At 49.2% G+C, this 13134-nt stretch overlaps 1 long non-coding RNA gene across 1 annotated transcript; it reads right to left on the minus strand.

Moving 5' to 3' along the window:
- Positions 1-12124: 12124 nt before the first annotated feature.
- Positions 12125-12827, minus strand: LOC148217769 (uncharacterized). The gene is made up of 2 exons (XR_015800766.1): positions 12660-12827; positions 12125-12333 (listed from the first exon to the last, which is right to left on the minus strand). It is a non-coding gene; the product is annotated as an uncharacterized LOC148217769 (long non-coding RNA).
- Between the last annotated feature and the right edge of the window lie 307 nt (positions 12828-13134).

Consider the following 13134-nt stretch of genomic DNA (forward strand, 5'->3'; position numbering starts at 1 on the left):
GTGATAATCCGTCCGCTATCCCCGAGAAAATCCCCCAGGAATCCCCCAGAAAATTCCCCGAAATCCCCGGGATAATCTCCCCGGAATCCCCGAGAAAATCCGCCCCGAATCCCCTGGAAGATTCCCCGGAATCCCCGAGAAAATCCCTCGGAATTCCCCGGGAAAATCAACCCGGAATCCCCGAGAAAATCCCCGGAATCCCCGGAAAATCCCCCAGGAAAATCCCCGGGATAATCACCCCCGGAATCCCCTGGAAAATCCCCTAGGAATCCCGAGAAAATCCCCCCGGAATTCGCCGGGAAAATCCCCCCGGAATCCCCCAGAAAATCCCCCCGGAATACTCTGCAAAATCCCCCCGGAATCCCCTGGATAATCCCCCCGGAATCCCCGATAAAACCCCCCTGGAATCTCCAGGAAAATGCCCACGGGAATACGTGAGAAAATCTCCCCGGAATCCCCCGAGAAAATCCCCCCGGAATCCCGTGGAAAAATCCCCCTGAATCCCCGAGAAAAATCCCCCCGGAATCCCCGAGAAAATCCCCCCGGATTCCCTGAAAATCCCTCGGGAATTCCCCGGGAAAATCCTCCCGGAATCCAAGAGAAAAATCCTCCCGGAATCCACGAGAAAATCCGCCCGGAATCCCCGGGAAAATCCTCCAGAAATCCCCGAGAAAATCCCCCGGAGTCCCCGGGAAAATCAACCCGGAATCGCCGGGAAAATCCCCCCAGAATCCCCGAGAAAATCCCCCGGAATTCCCCTAGAAAATCCCCCCGGACTCCCCGAGAAATTTCCCCGGAATCCCCGGGAAAATAGCCCCCGGAATCCGCGAGAAAATCCCCCCGGAATCCACGCGAAAATCCCCCAGAAATCCCTGTGAAAGCCCCCCGGAATCCCCAAGAAAATCTCCCCGGAATCCCCGAGAAAATTCGCCCGTAATACTCGGGAAAATATGCCCGGAATCCCCTGGAAAAACCCCCCGGAATCCCCTGGATAATCCCCCCGGAATCCCCGATAAAATCCCCTGGAATCTCCAGGAAAATGCCCCGGGAATACGCGAGAAAATCCCCCCGGAATCCCCTGGAAAATCCCCCCTGAATCCCCGAGAAAAACCCCCCTGAATCCCCGAGAAAATCCCCCCGGATTCCCCTGAAAATCCCTCGGAATCCCCGGGCAAATCTCCCCGGACTCCCCGAGAAAATCCCCCCGGAATTCCCCGGGAAAATCCCCCCGGAATCCCCGAGAAAATCCCCTAGAATTCCCCGGGATAATCCCCCCGGAATCCCCGAGAAAATCCCCCCGCAATCGCCGAGAAAATCCCCCCGGAATCGCCGGAATAATCCCCTGGAATTCCCCGGGAAAATCATCCCGGAATCCCCGAGAATATCCCCCCGGTATCGCCGAGAAAACCCCCCCGGAATTCCTCGTAAAATCCCCCCGGAATCCCCGGGAAAATCCTCCGGACTCCCCGAAAAAATCCCCCGGAATCCCGAGAAAATCCCCCGGAATTTCCCGGGAAAATCACCCCGGAATCCCCGAGAAAATTCTCCCGAAATACTCGGCAAAATCCCCAGGAATCCACGGAAAATTCCCCGGAATCCAGGAGAAAATACCCCGGAATCCCCATGAAAATCCCCCCGGAATCTCCGAGAAAATCCCCCGGAATCCCCGCGAATATCCCCCCGGAATCCCCGGGAAAATCCCCATGAATTCCCCGGGAAAATAATCTCGGAATCCCCGAGAAAATCTCCCCGGAATCACCGAGATAATGGCCCCGGAATACCCGAGAACATCCCCCGGAATTGCCCGAGAAAATCATCCCGTAATCCCCGAGGAAATCCCCCCGGAACACTCGGGAAAATCCCCCCGGAATTCCTCGTAAAATCACCCCGGATACCCCGGGAAAATCCCTCCGGACTCCCCGAAAAAATTCCCCCCGGAATACTCGGGAAAATCCCCCCGGAATCCCCGAGAAATCCACCCGGAATCCCCTGGAAAATCCACCGGAATTCCCCGGGAAATTCCTCGCTGAAACCCCTGGAAAATCCCCCCGGAATCCCGGAGAAAATCCCCCCGGAATTCCCCGGGAATATCCCCTCGGAATCCCCGGGAAAATCCCCCCGGACTCCCCGAAAAAATCCCCCCGGAATACTCGGGAAAATCCCCCCGGAATACTCGGGAAAATCCCCCCGGAATTCCCGAGAAAATCCCCCGGAATTCCCTGAGAAAAATCGCCCCGGGAATCCCAGTGAAAATCCCCCCGGAATCCCCGTGAAAATCCCCCGGAATCCCCGGGAAAATCCCCCAGGAATCCCTGGAAAATCCCCCAGGTATCCCCGATAAAATCCCCCTGGAATCCCCTGGAAAATCCCCCTGGAATCGCGGGGAAAAAGCCCCCCGCATTTCCCGGGAAAAATCCCCCCGGAATCCCCGATAAAATCTCCCCGGAATCCCTGAGAAAATCCCCCCGGAATCCGCGAGAAAATATGCCCAGAATCCCGATAAAATCCCCCCGGAATCCCCGGGAATATCCCCCAGGAATCCCCGATAAAATCCCCCCGGAATCCCCCAGAAATTCCCCCCGGAATCCCGACAAAATCCCCCCGGAATTCCCGACAAAATCCTCCGGAATCCCCAGAAAATCCCCCCGGAATCCCGAAAATCCCCGCGGAATTCCGGTCCATTTCTGTAGGAGAATAGTTTGTAAGGATAGTGCAGAAGGCACTAGTTGCCAACGAGTTACAGCTGTAGTGATTAGCAAGGAGTGGAAACAGCCTTGCCTGCCCAGTGAGGCTGGTTGTTATAAAGCGTGGGTCAGCTGGCTGCCAGTTTCACTAAGCACAGCTCCAGCAGGAGGTGCAGAGCCTGCTGCAGTGTGGGCTGGAGCCTGCTGGCTGTGCTGCGAGGAGGAAGGGACACGTGGCCGTGCAAGGGATGGACAAGGTGAGAGGATGCTGTGTGTGGGACAGACAGGCTCAGGTGGCTGGGGAAGGGACAGGCTGGGGTTTAGCCAGTCGTACAGAGGAGAGGAGGAGTCGGTGCTGTGTGGAGCTGCCTGTGAGAAAAGGAGTCAGAGTTGCCTCAAAGAAATCTGTGGAGAGAAGGCATGAAAAGTGTGTAATGAAAGACTAATGTTGGTGCCTGTCATGTCTGTCTTGATATAATTGCTACACGTTTTCTCGGAATGCTTGAATTTAGACATAAAATGAAAACTTTATTGTAAGAAAGGAATGCATTTCTCACCAAAGTGGTGTAGGGTGGGGGATCACAACTCACAGATGGCCTGGAAGCGGAACGGCCACAGGGGTTACTGTAACTGGGCCTCCAGTACCAAAGCCCCAGTGGGTTTAAAGGCTAGAGCTGGGCTGGGATTAGCACGGGCTATGCAGCTGGGCTCATGCACAGGTCTGTCAGCACTCCTACCCGAGGACAGTCCCTCACCTAGGGAGAGGTTCTAGGCCTGGAGATGAGGCTGAGTTTGGGAAGGGTGATGAGGACACGGTTAGGGAGGGATGTAAATGCATATCAAAAGACTTAATTTTGAGGGGTGGCAAGCATTAGCTATAAAACAGTAAGTATTTACAGCTAAAGGCTGGAGGTGGGGGCTGTCTGAGGAGGACAGGACTGTTTAAGGCTGAAGTTGGAAGAGAAACCTTGGTGAAGCTTTTGCGTTAGAAACGGCCTCACCTGCCAAATCAGATTTTTGTCTTCAGGATTGCATGAGTGAGGATGCCACAGCCAAGGAAAAGGTTCAGGTTTGGGAGGCAAAGGCGAGTTAGGCAGGGCTGCAGGGCTGGGGCTTGGCTGTTTCCATACTGCTCAGGGCAGCAAAGGGTAGCTGGCTCACTGGGCCTTGGATCTAGAACTCTTTCTGGAACAAGGTGGAGAGCTGAGGTTCATGCAAGGAAGGGGCCAGGAATTCTTTGTCTGACTGGAAAATGCCAGAGGGGCAGTGTGTGACTCGGATAGGATGATATGTTCGTCTGGCGAGAGTCACAAAAGAATATTTTGGTTTACTGATAACTGGGCAGCTCAGAAGTTACTACTTGACTTAGTTGCTGCTCCCATCTGTTGCACACATAAACAGAGCAAAGCAGACGAATTCTCTCGGAGCCTGAGGTCTTTGACTGGCCCTCCAAAAATGCTGCCCGCTAAAAAACAGACGTGGGGGAGGAAAGTTGTCAGATACAATAGAGCAAGAAAAGGACACGGGCTTCAAAGTGCCCTCCAGCAGACCACGGAAGTGACCTGTCTGGAAGTGAAACCAGCAGTCTGCTTCCCCAGCCTCCTGGAAGCCTCTAACAGCTACACAGGCAGTGAGGGGAGAGAACAATTCAACCTAAAAATAATTTTCAGTAGCGTTCTGCACTGCTGTTAAAAATACTGCAACCAGGGAATGTGGTGTGGTGATAACTATTAGGCCTGTAAGTCTGGTAACTGGGGCTTTTAGCTCAAACATCTCGGTATGGCTACTTTGAGCCTTGTAAAAGCTGCGTTAAGTCCAATTTCTTGGGTAGTTCTACTAGCTCTAGCCTTGCTTTTCATCCCCTCAGTAACAAAGCAACTCCCTCTCGAGAATGTTATTTACTTTCCATATGATGTGCCTACCGATTTCTGGAATTGCAAATGTCTTTGGATACATGCGTAAATTTAAGTTTCAAGAAAGCTGTCAAGCTAAAACAAAGGCTTGCCATAATGCAGAAGAAAATGTTTTATGGAAGAACTGAGAGGTCCCTAGCTGGGCATAGAATTTGCTATACTAAGGTGTGTTCCAAACGGATCTGCCATCTAAACAAGCAGAAAAATAGTTGGAATGTAGTGAGTTCAATTTAACTATTGCTAGAAATAGGAATTATTAGCAGAGCTTGGAGCATGATATCACTAGCAGCAGTAAGACGCTTTTAGCTTGCTTCTCATAAATTACTTGTAAAAAGCATTTGTACCTAGTGTGTAGCAATTAATATTTCCCCATTTTCTTCCCCCCCGCCCCCCAGTCTCAGGTACTCCTTTTATTTTACCCTTTTCTGTCTTGTAACATCACCTTCCTTTATTTTATTCTATCTTCTGTTCTCAGAACATCGCAGCATCCTCTGTCAATGTGAAAGCATTTGTTCATCCTGTCTTGGAATGGCTGTCAATGTTGCCCTCTTCTGGATCACTTATTTTTTTTTTTTTTTTTTTTTTTTAAACAATATGTTGCTAAATGTCAGGAAAATTAATCCACAAACACCAGCGGTTTATGTCCAAAAAGGAAACGGAGGAGTCCTTTTTGCTTTATTCGAATAAAGGGAGAGGCCATGGGACATTCCCCTGGGATCTCTCAAATTTTTGGAGGACGCAGCCTCCTTTTTATCCTATTTTCCCGGCCGCATTTCCCTCTCTCTTTTCCCATTGGCTGAGGTACTTGAGAGGCACAGACTTCCCGGAACGCCTGATACCTGAAATTCCCCTCTAATGTATAACCCTCCCTTTTAATTTTTAATTCTTATAGAATTCATAGTTTCCCCCCGTTGCTTCTTTCATCTTTCGATATCCAATTTCATTTATCAGCAGCCCTGCAGTTTGTTTGTAAAGGCAACTATCTCTTTCCATTCATCAATCAGTGGAATCCATCCCATTGTTTCTTTTATCTCTCAGTGCTAGCCTTATCTACAGGCTGATCCACAGCTCATTTGTAAAGACAAATTCAACATTCCTCTCAGCTAATAAATGAGAAGTTAGCTGAAAAAAGTAAAAACTGGATTTTTTTTCCGGTGTGTGTCGGACAATACAGTGGAGAGAATTTGCGGGAGGATGATCGAGGATATCCTATTATAATATCGTTCTCGGCCATTTTACTATTTTAGATCATCAGTTGTATTCTGAAAGAAATCTATTTTAATGATATGTGTACGTTTGCACGAAGTTATAGTTAAATATAGCTTGCGGCTGGGCTCTTTAATGAATAGGGGTATTTTTGGTTTTAATTCAATATTTTATGCTTGTGGTGTGTAGTGTGCTGATTTATTTTTTAATGTTATTTACTACGTGCGCTTTTGTTTTTGAGTGAAGGTAACTTTCTGGATGGCTTTGTATTTGAGGCAGAATGAATTGAAGTAGGTTTTTAAAACTGATTTTTCATATGTACGATGGGGAGTTTAGTAGGGGCAGCTCTGATGGTGGGGGCTTGGTTGTTAATTTTATCAGACGGCTTTTGTTAGATACAGCTTTTAATTATGGGAAGTTTTGTTTTTCTAATGTCGTGCTTTGAAGGTGGTTTTCGAGGATGTATGGTATAGCTTTATTTTGTTTGTAGATGGTGTATGATAAGGGCTATGGTCTATTTATCTAATGCCATGTTTTTTCATTCAGGTGTTGATAAGGGAGTTCTTGAATGGCGTTTTGTGTTGTTTTTGTTTTTGGTGGGGCGTTGTTTTTAAAGGATACCTTGATAAGGTTTGCCGATGGCGTTCTAGCCTGTAGCATAAGGCATAGGGTAGTTTTTGAATTATTTTGTGGTGGTTTTGATTCTTGCCAGTATGTAGTGTTTGTTTGAGGTAATGCTGTGTAGCTAATTTCTGTTTTCTTATTAATATTAGAATTGGAGTGTTGTAGTATATGGGCTGTTATTATATCCTAGGGGTTCTATTTATTTGGTTTGATTGTTTTCTAGTTATGGATAATTTTTCTCAAAAAACCATTTTCAGGATTTCAGGCGTGACACAAAAGAACACTCAGATTGCTGGAAGGGAAACGTGTGCCCAGATTGTCTCGAAGCAGTGCTGCTGTCGGTTCTCGTTCAGTTGTGTCTTCTGAAAATGAGACTGTTGTATTCATTGCGCTGTGCTAAACACTTGTCATTCTCCCAATGCCAGGAAACAGATGAAGCTTGAAGAAAGAGGAAGGAATTTGGAAGCGTACAAACAAGCTGAGAAGAGGTTCAGAGATCAGGGTGCTCACTGGCAGCAGGGGCTGGGGTTAGGGCTGAGCAGGAGCAAAGCCGGAGCACATCAACCTCACCTCGTGTTTTCTCGGGGGCTTTATGGCCCTGGCAAGAGAGAGATGTTCACTGATGAGTCCCAGGCCGAGCCGTGAGCACAGCATGTTGTGTTGGAGCTGGGGGTTTTTTTTGAGACGTTCAGCAGCCACACTCTCTAGTCAAGAGTCCTGAGGTTTGTTGCTGCTCCACTTTCATCCTCATATCCAGCTTCCAGCCCTTTTCTTCTCTCTGTCCAGTGTGTCTTTTGTGTTCCTTTCTTGTCCTGTGTGCTCCCCATCCCATTCCCGTTCCCTACGGAGGGGGAGGGTGTGGAGACTGGGGGCTCCGACGTGGTTTGGGGCACCCCAAGGTCCCTGGGAAAGGGAGCCGGGCTGCGCTGGAGGAGCAGGTGAGTCGGGCATGGGGGGGGGGGGGGGGGGGGGGGGGGGTCATGCTGGGTGCCAGAACATTGAGAGGGAGGGGTGGGTGTAGAATGCATGAAAAACAGAACCATAAAAAATAGCTAAATATAGTCTAAAAGGAATGTTTAAATGCTTTTTATTTGGGTAGAGGCACGGTTTTTATAGCTAATATAAAAATAAAATATAAAGAATAGAAATAGATTGGTATACATGTAAAATATAATGAAATCTAAGTAGCAAATATCTATGAAAAATCTAGTGTATAACAGAAATAATGCAAATATAAGAATATGTATAAATATAAAATAGAGCTATGAGACTGGTAATAAGAATGGGGTAAAACATCAGTGAGAAATGGAAAAAAACCACATGAAAAATGGTGGGAAAATCAGTGAGAAATGGAGAAAAATCAGTGAAAAACGGGGGGGGAATCTTTGAAAAACGGGGAAAAAAATCAGTGAGAAATGGGGGAAAAAAAATCCATGAAAAATGGGGGAATAAATCAGTGAGAAATGGGGAAAAGTGGGGGAAAAAAATAATTGAGAAATGGGGAAAAAATCAGTGAGAAATGGGGGAAAAGTCGATGAAAAATGGGGGAATATTCAGTGAGAAATGGGGGGGGGGGGGGGATCAGTGAGAAATGGGGAAAAAATCCATGGAAAACAGGGAAACAATCCATGGGCAATGGCGGGAACAGAGCGAGCTGTTGTCGCTCGTGCTGTGGTGGCCGATGCTGTGGGGAAAAAATAAGTGAAAAATGGGGGCAATAATCAGTGATAAATGGGGAGAAAATCAGTGATTAATGGGCGGAAAAATGCATGAAAAATGGAAGGAAAAATTCAGAGAGAAATGGGGGCAAATATCAGTGATAAATGGGGAAAAAAATCAGTGATTAATGGGGGGAAAAATGCATGGAAAATGGGGGGAAAATTCAGAGAGAAATGGGGGCAAAAATCAGTGAGCAATGGGGGGGAAAATCGGGAAATATCCATGGAAAAATGGGGGGAAAAAAATCAGTGAGAAATGGGGGAAAAAATCAGTGAGAAATGGGGGAAACATCATGGTGAAATGGGGAAAAAAAATCTTTGATAAATTGGGGAAACAAATCATTGAGAAATGGGGGAAAAAAATCAGTGAGAAATGGGGAAAATATGGGAAAAAATCCACGAAAATTGCGGGAAAAAATGCATGAAAAATTGGGGAAAAATCAGTAAGAAATGGGGGGAAAAAATCATTGAGAAATGGCGGGAAAAATCAGATCGGCGATCGATAGCTAATGCGTGCCTATGGATTAGATCAGCGATCGATTGATCGTGCCTGCCGATCGATTATATCGGCGATCGATTGCTAATGCCTGCCGATCGATTAGATCGGCGATCGATTGATCGCGCCTGCCGATCGATTAGATCGGCGATCGATTGATCGCGCCTGCCGATCGATTAGATCGGCGATCGATTGATCGCGCCTGCCGATCGATTAGATCGGCGATCGATTGATCGTGCCTGCCGATCGATTAGATCGGCGATCGATTGCTAATGCCTGCCGATCGATTACATCGGCGATCGAGTGATCGCGCCTGCCGATCGATTAGATCGGCGATCGATTGCTAATGCCTGCCGATCGATTAGATCGGCGATCGATTGCTAATGCCTGCCGATCGATTAGATCGGCGATCGATTGATCGCGCCTGCCGATCGATTAGATCGGCGATCGATTGCTAATGCCTGCCGATCGATTAGATCGGCGATCGATTTCCAATGCCTGCCGATCGATTAGCTCGGCGATCGATTGATCGCGCCTGCCGATCGATTAGATCGGCGATCGATTGCTAATGCCTGCCGATCGATTAGATCGGCGATCGATTGATCGCGCCTGCCGATCGATTAGATCGGCGATCGATTTCCAATGCCTGCCGATCGATTGCTAATGCACACTATTTGCACACTCCTTGCACACCCTTTGCACTCATACAGAGGCAGGAGGTTTGTCAGTTCTGGTCGGGGTTTTTTGGGGCGTTCATTCAGGGGGATTTCCTCAAGGATTGGGACACTCCTTGATTCCATCCCTTGCCTGTCTCCCAAGCGCCACCCTGTGGGCAGAGCGCGGTACTGCGCGCCTGCCTCTCCCAAGATGGCGGCTCGGGTGTCGCTCCCCGACCTTCTAACTCTGGCTGCAAAAGGAGGGGGGCACAGCAAGGAGCCCGCTCGCTCTAGTGGGATGCCTGCGCACGACGCCGACACCGATCCCACGGGTGCGATTTTCGGCGGCGTTTCCAATCGTGCGGACATCTCCTTCAGCCCGCTTCGGCCCGGGGAAGAGGGGCGGGGCCGCCAGCGATGGTCCCGGCGCAGCCCGGGCAGGCTCGGGGCGGAGCCGGGGCTTGGCGAGGCGGGGCACGGAGGTCCCGGGGACGGGACCGGGCGGGGCCGGGGCGGTGCTTTAGGGGCGGTCCCCAGTGGTCCCGGGCGGCACCGGGGGCGGGGCCGGGTGATCCCGGAGCGGTACCGAGCTGTGTTGGGGACGGTGCTGCAGGGGCGGTGCCGGGCCCGCCTCAGGGTGATTGAATGCCCAGAAATCGCCTCCTCTGCCCCGTGCTCACACTGAGCTGCGGGCTGCAGCGTGCTGTCGGAGCTCCGCACACAGCACGGATTTGGGCTTCCCCTCCTCTCAAACCCTCTCCCCCTTCTTCCTCCTCCTCATCTTCCTCTTTGTCCTCTGTCACTGCTGAGGCTCTGGAAAGAACTGAAATTCTGCAGGGAGAGATGTCCTCTCGTGGCCCCAGGGACTGCCTCGGCACGGGCCACGAGCGCCTCCGGCCCCTGCCTTCTCCTGCTTGAAAAGATCACCTGGAGCCCGAGCTCGGGGGGGTGAAATCAGCTGAAATCCAGGTAAGTCTGTCAAGTGCCCCCCAGGGACATCGGCGGGGCTGGGGGATGAGGGTTTGAAACAGCAAATTCTTTGGAATATACACCTGTCCCTGTGCCGATGCTGCTGAGCTTCCTGCCACAGTATATCCCCACTCCATGAGGCGCTGTGAGGTTATGGCAGTGGGAATTGAGCAGGGAATTCGGGGCTATGGGCATAATTCACGGGAGCTAGCAAAGCTGACAGCCAACCCCAAATCGGGGCACAGCACAGAGAACAATCTGTGTGCTGCCCTGTCAGCTCAAGCTCCTGGGCTGGGAAGTATTGGGAGTTAAATGTATGGAATTACACAAATCACAGCAACTGGCATCACCCAGAGGGACAATCCAAGGCCCAAACAATTCCTCCACAGTCCACTCTGGGAAAAACACCCTGTGCCTGCCAGGAGCTCTGACCCTGCTTTTCCTACCAGCTCCTGAGCAGTGTCAGGGCCACCACGACGCCTTTAAAATCCAGATAAACCCCAAATCCTACACAGTGAATAATCCAAAGAAAGTACTGAATTGTTGTCATTAAAAGCTCAAAACTCATTAAGAATTCTATGACAACAGTGTAATGGACTCCCAGGAACCTCATGAATGCTCTCGGTTTCATTTTTGTGTATTTTTACTCCCTCATTTGGCAGCTTGTAAACTTATCCTGGAATTCAGAGGTCAAGCAGGATCGACTTTGGATTGACCTTCACCTCTGTTCCCACTTTGTGCAAACACAACTCGTGCCCAGGTGGGTGAACTCATCACCTCAGCTTTTCACTCCAGAGTATCCCCTCCTTATTTCCCTGTAGATGAACTCAGATCCACTCCTCACCTCCACTGGTCATCCAAGCGTCCATTCTGTTCCCCACAGGCCCTGGTGGCCCCAGGGAGCTCCCTTGGCCTTTCTCCTGCCCCTCTGCAGCCCGAGGTCGCTACACAAACAGTTCTTGTGTCCCCTCTAAATGACCCCGGGTTTTCTGCTCAATGAATGGCATGACCCGTGCCCACTGCTCATGATTCACCCAACCAAAATCAAGAGCAAATGTTGCTTGGGCTTTAACAACTTGAAATAACTCTGAAGCAGAAGAAATCACCTTTTTCTTCTGGTTTTTATTTTTTCATTTAAGATGCTGGACTTGCCTCTGTGGATGTGTGCTGAGCTCTCACTGCAGGGGACTGTCAGGCCTGAATGGCTGTGAGTTCGTGTTCTTCTCAGTAGGGAATCAGAAATTATTCTTAGACCATAGAATTGTTTTCTGAAACCTTTCCCCTTTCCTCTTTGTGCCTTTGAATTTTTCAGCTGTTCCCTGTTGTCACTTCCCCTGCCTGACTTCTGTGCAGCTCCTAGCTGGGAAAAACTGGGAAAACTTAGAGGGTACAGAGGTGGAATTTTTGGCTGGATTTTTCTAACATTTCTAATTTTGCTGAACTTATTTCCCCAGTGAGAAGAGCACGAACTCACAGCCATGCAGGCCTGACAGTCACTGCGGGAAATCTGACACAGTATTAATAAGTAACCTTTCCTGAGAGCAGTCACCACCCCCAGTCCTCCAGCCTTGTCAAATGTTTGCAATGAATGGACCCAAGTTCTAATCCTTAATCTAAATTTATGTCAGCTTTTGTTAGAAAGATACCGAACAGTAAATCATACAAGAGAATTTAAAAATTGCACAAAGAATAACAGGCCCAGACCAAACCCAACCACCCCCATCACCGCTCCACCCCAATTTTGGGAGAAACAGTGATACAGTTTATAAATACTCTCCTTCCACACTATTCAGTCCTTCACCGCACATCCCCAGAGAGGAGTCCCTCAGACCTTGCTCCCCTGAACACCAGGAGAGCTGGAGTTTCACCCAGATCCCACATTCCCATGGCAGTTAATCCCAGCAGGGAGGCAAAGAGGAACCCTGCATCCTCTGACATAGCCCACAGCACGGGCAGCACCAGGAGCCCTCCAGGCTCAGACCTCTGGTGCTGAAGCCTCTGGGCTTTGGCTGATCAAACACCACAGCTCTTGGCAAAGATGGCAGGAGAGTCGTGATTCTTCCTGTCCTGAAAGAGAGGAGGAAAAGAAAATTAAGTCGACTGCAGAAGGATTCCAGCTCTCAACTTCTGCTCTGATTCCTCACTCTGGGGTTTTATCCATGACAAGTGACACCAATTCAGAGTGCCCTTTTCCAGCATTTTTATTCCTAACTATTTCAGACATTAAAAGGATGCTCATTTCTCTTATTGTATTCTTTGCTTAATTTTATTAGCGGCATTTTCATCCCAGACCCCACTTGTCAGTTCTTCAATCCTTTAGCACTGGACTTGGCACAAAGGGATACCCGTGGTGCTGCATCACAAGAAATCCCAAAGAGAAACCCCTTCCAAACCTGACGGAGAAAGCTTTCAAGGCACTCCAGAACACAGACAGCTTTTCCTGCCTTGTCAGGCCACACCAATTCTGTCCCATCCACCTGAACTGTGCAGGTGAGGAAAAGGCTTTCCTTGCTCCTCGGGAATCACTGTCTGAGACCACAGATGTCCATCCTGGGCAGCACCTGGAAACAACGTGGGAAAGGCAAAATGAGAGTGTTTTCTATCAGAAAATTACTACTACTAATAAAAATAACAATCAGAACTTCTGGACAAATTTAGTAACATCACTTTGATATGAGAAATACAGGCCATGCCCATCCTTCTAGCCCAGGTGAAAACAGGAAGGAGAACTAGAGGAAAAGCAGAGTCCCTTATTTGATCTCTGGACACAAACGGAGGCCTTTTCCCTGTGAAACCAAACTCACCCTTCCAGGGTTCCTGAGATCAGCTACGAGGAGGCTTTTGGCACTCCAAGAGCAGCTGGGTCAC

Source organism: Sturnus vulgaris, unplaced genomic scaffold, assembly GCF_052056855.1.
Source record: "Sturnus vulgaris isolate bStuVul1 unplaced genomic scaffold, bStuVul1.hap1 Scaffold_299, whole genome shotgun sequence".
Classification (NCBI taxonomy): Eukaryota; Metazoa; Chordata; class Aves; order Passeriformes; family Sturnidae; genus Sturnus; species Sturnus vulgaris.